The 6,467-nt window shown below is 47.5% G+C and overlaps 1 non-coding gene across 1 annotated transcript; it reads right to left on the reverse strand.

Moving 5' to 3' along the window:
• Window positions 1-5,900: 5,900 nt before the first annotated feature.
• On the reverse strand, window positions 5,901-5,973 carry trnak-uuu. Its single transcript has one exon. It is a non-coding gene; the product is annotated as a tRNA-Lys (tRNA).
• Window positions 5,974-6,467: the final 494 nt, after the last annotated feature.

Consider the following 6,467-nt stretch of genomic DNA (forward strand, 5'->3'; position numbering starts at 1 on the left):
GGTGTTACCGTGTGTAAATGTGTTCATTATTTTGTGTAAATGTCTGTGTTACTGTGTAAATATGTGTTTGTTACTGTGTGTAAATGTGCGTGTGCTACTGTGTGTAAATGTGCGTGTGTTACTGTGTAAATGTGCGTGTGTTACTGTGTGTAAATGTGTGTGTTACTGTGTGTAAATGTGTGTGTGTTACTCTGTGTAAATGTGCGTGTGCTACTGTGTGTAAATGTGTGTGTGTTACTGAGTTTAATTGTGTGTGTGTTACTGAGTATAAATGAGTGTGTTACTGTGTGTAAATATGTGTGTGTTACTGTGTGTAAATATGTGTGTGTTATTGTGTGTAAATCTGTGTGTGTTATTGTGTGTAAATGTGTGTGCGTTACTGTGTATAAATATAGGCGTTACTGTGTGTAAATGTGTGTGTGTTACTGTGTGTAAATGTGCGTGTGTTGCTGTGTGTAAATGTGTGTGTCTTACTGTGTGTAAATGTGTGTGTGTTACTGTGTGTAAATGTGTGTGTTACTGTGTGCAAATGTGCGTGTGTTACTGTGTGTAAATGTGCGTGTTACTGTGTGTAAATGTGTGTGTGTTACTGTGTGTAAATGTGTGTGTGTTACTGTGTGTAAATGTGTGTGTGTTACTGTGTGTAAATGTGCGTGTGTTACTGTGTGTAAATGTGTGTGTGTTACTGTGTGTAAATGTGTGTGTGTTACTGTGTGTAAATGTGTGTGTGTTACTGTGTAAATGTGTGTGTGTTACTGTGTGTCTGTATTATGTGTAAATGTGCTGTGTTACTGTGTAAATGTGTGTGTTACTGTGTGTAAATGTGTGTGTGTGTTACTGTGTAAATGTGTGTGTGTGTTACTGTGTGTAAATGTTCGTGTGTTACTGTGTGTAAATGTGCGTGTGCTACTGTGTGTAAATGTGCGTGTGTTACTGTGTGTAAATGTGTGTGTGTTACCGTGTGTAAATGTGTGCATTATTTTGTGTAAATGTCTGTGTTACTGTGTAATGTGTGTTTGTTACTGTGTGTAAATGTGCGTGTGCTACTGTGTGTAAATGTGTGTGTGTTTACTGTGTGTAAATGTGTGTGTGTTACTGTGTGTAAATGTGTGTGTGTGTTTCTGTGTGTAAATGTGCGTGTGTTACTGTGTGTAAATGTGCGTGTTACTGTGTGTAAATGTGCGTGTGTTACTGTGTGTAAATGTGTGTGTGTTACTGTGTGTAAATGTGTGTGTTACTGTGTGTAAATGTGTGTGTGTTATTGTGTGTAAATGTGCGTGTGTTACTGTGTGTAAATGTGTGTTGTTACTGTGTTGTAAATAGTGTGTGTTACTGTGTGTAAATGTGTGTGTTACTGTGTGTAAATGTGTGTGTTTACTGTGTGTAAGTCTGGGTGTTTGCTGTGTGTAAATGTGGTGTGTTACTGTGTGTAAATGTGTGGTGTGTACTGTGTGTAAATGTCTGTGTTACTGTGTGTAAATGTGTGTGTGTTACTGTGTGTAAATGTGTGTGTATTACTGTGTGTAAATGTGTGTGTGTTACTGTGTGTAAATGTGTGTGTGTTACTGTGTGTAAAGTGTGTGTGTTACTGTGTGTAAATGTGTGTGTGTTACTGTGTGTAAATGTTGTGTGTGTACTGTGTGAAATGTGTGTGTGTTACTGTGTGTAAATGTGTGTGTGTTACTGTGTGTAAACGTGTGTGTGTTACTGTGTGTAAATGTGTGTGTGTTACTGTGTGTAAATGTGTGTGTTACTGTGTGTAAATGTGTGTGTGTTACTGTGTGTAAACGTGTGTGTGTTACTGTGTGTAAATGTGTGTGTGTTACTGTGTGTAAATGTGTGTGTGTTACTGTGTGTAAACGTGTGTGTGTTACTGTGTGTAAACGTGTGTGTGTTACTGTGTGTAAATGTGTGTATTACTGTGCGTAAATGTGAGTGTGTTACTGTGCGTAAATGTGTGTGTGTTACTGTGTGTAAGCGTGTGTGTGTTACTCTGTGTAAATGTGTGTGTGTTACTCTGTGTAAATGTGTGTGTGTTACTCTGTGTAAATGTGTGCATACTCCTGTGTGGAAACGTGTGTGTTACTGTGTGTAAATGCGTGTGTGTTTCTGTATATAAATGTGGGTGTGTCACATTGTAAATGTGTGTAAATACAAAGAATATTTAAAGCAATTGAACGGATACCCAGCAGAGGGTGATGCAGGACAGACTAACAAACTTATTCAATGCTGCTCTCTGCTGGTCCCAGTGTCTGTGAGGAGTAGGACCAGGAGAGGGCGAAAATTTACTGTTTCAATTACTCTACAATTTAACACATCAGAGAATGTACAATATAGCAGTCATTAACAGATTAAAATGACAGGACCTAAATTGGGAGTGGGAGACAGACATGAAATGTGTGTGTGTGTGTTACTGAGTTTAATTGTGTGTGTGTTACTGAGTATAAATGAGTGTGTTACTGTGTGTAAATATGTGTGTGTTACTGTGTGTAAATATGTGTGTGTTATTGTGTGTAAATCTGTGTGTGTTATTGTGTGTAAATGTGTGTGCGTTACTGTGTATAAATATAGGCGTTACTGTGTGTAAATGTGTGTGTCACTGTGTAAATGTGTGTGTGTTACTGTGTGTAAATGTGCGTGTGTTACTGTGTGTAAATGTGTGTGTCTTACTGTGTGTAAATGTGTGTGTGTTACTGTGTGTAAATGTGTGTGTTACTGTGTGTAAATGTGCATGTGTTACTGTGTGTAAATGTGTGTGTTACTGTGTGTAAATGTGTGTGTGTTACTGTGTGTAAATGTGTGTGTTACTGTGTGTAAATGTGTGTGTGTTACTGTGTGTAAATGTGTGTGTGTTACTGTGTGTAAATGTGTGTGTTACTGTGTGTAAATGTGTGTGTGTTACTGTGTGTAAATGTGTGTGTGTTACTGTGTGTAAATGTGTGTGTGTTACTGTGTGTAAATGTGTGTGTTACTGTGTGTAAATGTGTGTGTTACTGTGTGTAAATGTGTGTGTTACTGTGTGTAAATGTGTGTGTTACTGTGTGTAAATGTGTGTGTGTTACTGTGTGTAAATGTGTGTGTGTTACTGTGTGTAAATGTGCGTGTGTTACTGTGTGTAAATGTGTGTGTGTTACTGTGTGTAAATGTGTGTGTTACTGTGTGTAAATGTGTGTGTTACTGTGTGTAAATGTGTGTGTGTTACTGTGTGTAAATGTGTGTGTTACTGTGTGTAAATGTGTGTGTGTTACTGTGTGTAAATGTGTGTGTGTGTTACTGTGTGTAAATGTGTGTGTGTTACTGTGTGTAAATGTGTGTGTGTTACTGTGTGTAAATATGTGTGTGTTATTGTGTGTAAATCTGTGTGTGTTATTGTGTGTAAATGTGTGTGCGTTACTGTGTATAAATATAGGCGTTACTGTGTGTAAATGTGTGTGTGTTACTGTGTAAATGTGTGTGTGTTACTGTGTGTAAATGTGCGTGTGTTACTGTGTGTAAATGTGTGTGTCTTACTGTGTGTAAATGTGTGTGTGTTACTGTGTGTAAATGTGTGTGTTACTGTGTGTAAATGTGCGTGTGTTACTGTGTGTAAATGTGTGTGTTACTGTGTGTAAATGTGCGTGTGTTACTGTGTGTAAATGTGTGTGTGTTACTGTGTGTAAATGTGTGTGTTACTGTGTGTAAATGTGTGTGTGTTACTGTGTGTAAACGTGTGTGTGTTACTGTGTGTAAATGTGTGTGTGTTACTGTGTGTAAATGTGTGTGTTACTGTGTGTAAATGTGTGTGTTCCTGTGTGGAAACGTGTGTGTGCTTCTGTCTGTAAAGTGTGCATTACTGTGTGGAAATTCGTGTGTGTTTCTGTTGTATAAATGTGGGTTGAGTCACATTGTAAAATGTTTGTAATACAAAGATTATTGTGCTGGATGGCCTTGGAAAGGGCCAGAGGAGTTCATACAAAATGATCCCTTTGAAATGAAGAGCTTGTCGTATGAGACCGTTTGAGGACTCTGGGTCTGTGTAAATCGTTGGAGTTTAGAAGGATGAGGGATGATCATATGAAACTACACGATACTGGTAGGCCTGAAATGAGATGGACGTGGTGAGGATGTTTTTCCACTTGTAGGAAAAACAGAACCAATGGACACCATCTCAGACTAAAGGGATAATCCTTTAAAAAAGAGATGAGGAGGAATTTATTCAGCCAGAGGGTGGTGAATCTGTGGAACTCTTTGCCGCAGAAGGCAAAGGGGGGGATAGGGGGGTAGGGGTCGGGGTGGGGGGGGGTGGGGCCGGGCCGGGGGCGGGGCCGGGGGGGGCCGTGAGGTGGGGGGGGCAGGGCCGAGAGGGGGGCGGGGGGGCGAGAGGGGGGCGGGGGGGGGCCGGGAGTGGGGGGGGGGGGAGGGGGGGGGGGTTGAGGCGGGGGGAGGGGCCGGGGGATGGGGGGCGGGTCGTGGTGCGGGGCTGTGGGGGTGCGGTGGGTTGGGTTTTCGGGGTGCGGGGGGCCGAGAGTTGGGGGCGGGGGGCCGAGGTGGGGCGGGGCGGTGCCGAGGCGGGGCGGGGCCGAGGTGGGGCGGGGCCGAGGTGGGGCGGGCCGAGGTGGGGGGGCGGGAGGGGGGCTGGCGGGGCCGAGGTGGGGGGGGCGAGGTGGGGGGGCCGGGTGGGGGGGCGGGCCCGAGCGGGGGGGGTGCGGGCCCGAAAGGGGGGGGGCGGACGGAGTGGGGCGGCCGGAGGGGGGGAGCGGAGAGGGCCGCCCTGGGGGAGGGCGGCCACCGCGCATGCGCTGATTGGCACCGACCCAACTGCGCATGCGCGGGACCCGAGTCTCTGGCGCTCCCTAGCACATGGCGTAAACAGCCTAGTCCCGCTGGCGCCGTCCACACCTGGTCGTTGCCGGCGGGTACTGGTCGCGAATGCTTGGGGGGCGTCCTGTGGGGGTGGGGGAGGGAGGTTCCGTTCCCGGAGTGGCCTGGTATGTGATCGGGACCCACCGATCGGCGGGTCGGCCTCACTGCCAGCGGGCGTCCTTTCTTCCACCGGCAAGCCTGGATCCATCCGCTATGTTTGTGCGGGGCGGCCTGGGGGAGGACGGCCACCGCGCATGCGCAGGACCCAAGGCGCCGCGTCTTTTGCACTCCAGTTTTTACTCCGGCGTCGGCACTAAGACTCCCGTTGGGAGAATCCCGCCCATTGGGTGGGGTTACTGGGCTATTGGGATAGGGTAGAGGTATACATATACATAGAATTTGCAGTGCAGAAGGAGGCCATTTGGCCCATCGAGTCTGCACCGGCCCTTAGAACGAGCACCCCATTCAAGCCCACACTTCCAACATATCCCAGTAACCCCACCTAATCTTTTTGGTCACTATGGGCAATTCATCATGGCCAATCCACCTAACCTGCACATCTTTGGACTGTGTGTGGAAACCGGACCACCCGGAGGAAACCCACGGAGTCACGGGAGAACGTGCAGACTCCGCACAGACAGTGACCCAAGCCGGGAATCAAACCTGGGACCCTGGAGCTATGAAGAACTGTGCTAACCACTGTGCTACTGTGCTGCCCCACTAACCCAGGTGTGGTCTGAGGCAGGGTGCTGTTTCCAAGGGCTGGTGCAGACTCGATGGGCCAAATGGCCTCATTATGCGCTGCAAATTCTATCATTCTCTGAAGCGACGCAGTACGTCCTCCAGGTTCTTTGCATGTCCCCGGTTGGACGAACCGGCAATCGACACATTCATAGAATTTACAGTGCCATTCGGCCCATCAAGTCTGCACCGGTCTGCACACCCTCCTCCTGCCCCTTGCCCTGTTGCTTGCAATCTTTCCATATGTACACCCACATACCAGAGTTAATATTAAAACTGCAGGCACTGTCCAAACTCTGGGGGCAAAAAAAAAGCACCGCCCGAACAGGGACTTGAACCCTGGACCCTCAGATTAAAAGTCTGATGCTCTACCGACTGAGCTATCCGGGCCCTGCCATAGGCCTCTCAGAGGCGGCCTGTGACTGTAGCCGCCCAGAAACGTTACATGGCTGCGCGATGACGTCACCGCGGAAGGGCCAGGGATTCCCTCCCCTGGCTTTGCAACATTGTCCGCGCCCGCGGAGGGGATTCCCCGGCAGCGCCTGTGACAGGCACAGAGCCCCGGGAGCGGCCAGGGTCGCTGCACAGCCCCAAACAACGGTGTTACAGCCCTGCCGGGATGCCGGGGCATACCGGATTCCACTCCCAGCTAACAACCCATTGTACTCCCTTAGATTCACTGCCTGGCTCCCTGACCTTGCTGCAAAACTTTGTCCCTCTCTCTCACGCACACACAGCTCTGAAACAGCCGGGTGGCAAGTTAATGATCCGGTGCACTGTTCCCGACATGTCAACAGTGACCACACGGCAAAAAACCCTTCCTGGGCTAGGAAGCACCTTGGGAGGGTCTGGGATCCTGGTAGGCGCTATGCAAATGCACGCTT

The sequence above is a fragment of the Scyliorhinus canicula genome, chromosome 8 (assembly GCF_902713615.1).
Source record: "Scyliorhinus canicula chromosome 8, sScyCan1.1, whole genome shotgun sequence".
NCBI classification, from domain to species: Eukaryota; Metazoa; Chordata; class Chondrichthyes; order Carcharhiniformes; family Scyliorhinidae; genus Scyliorhinus; species Scyliorhinus canicula.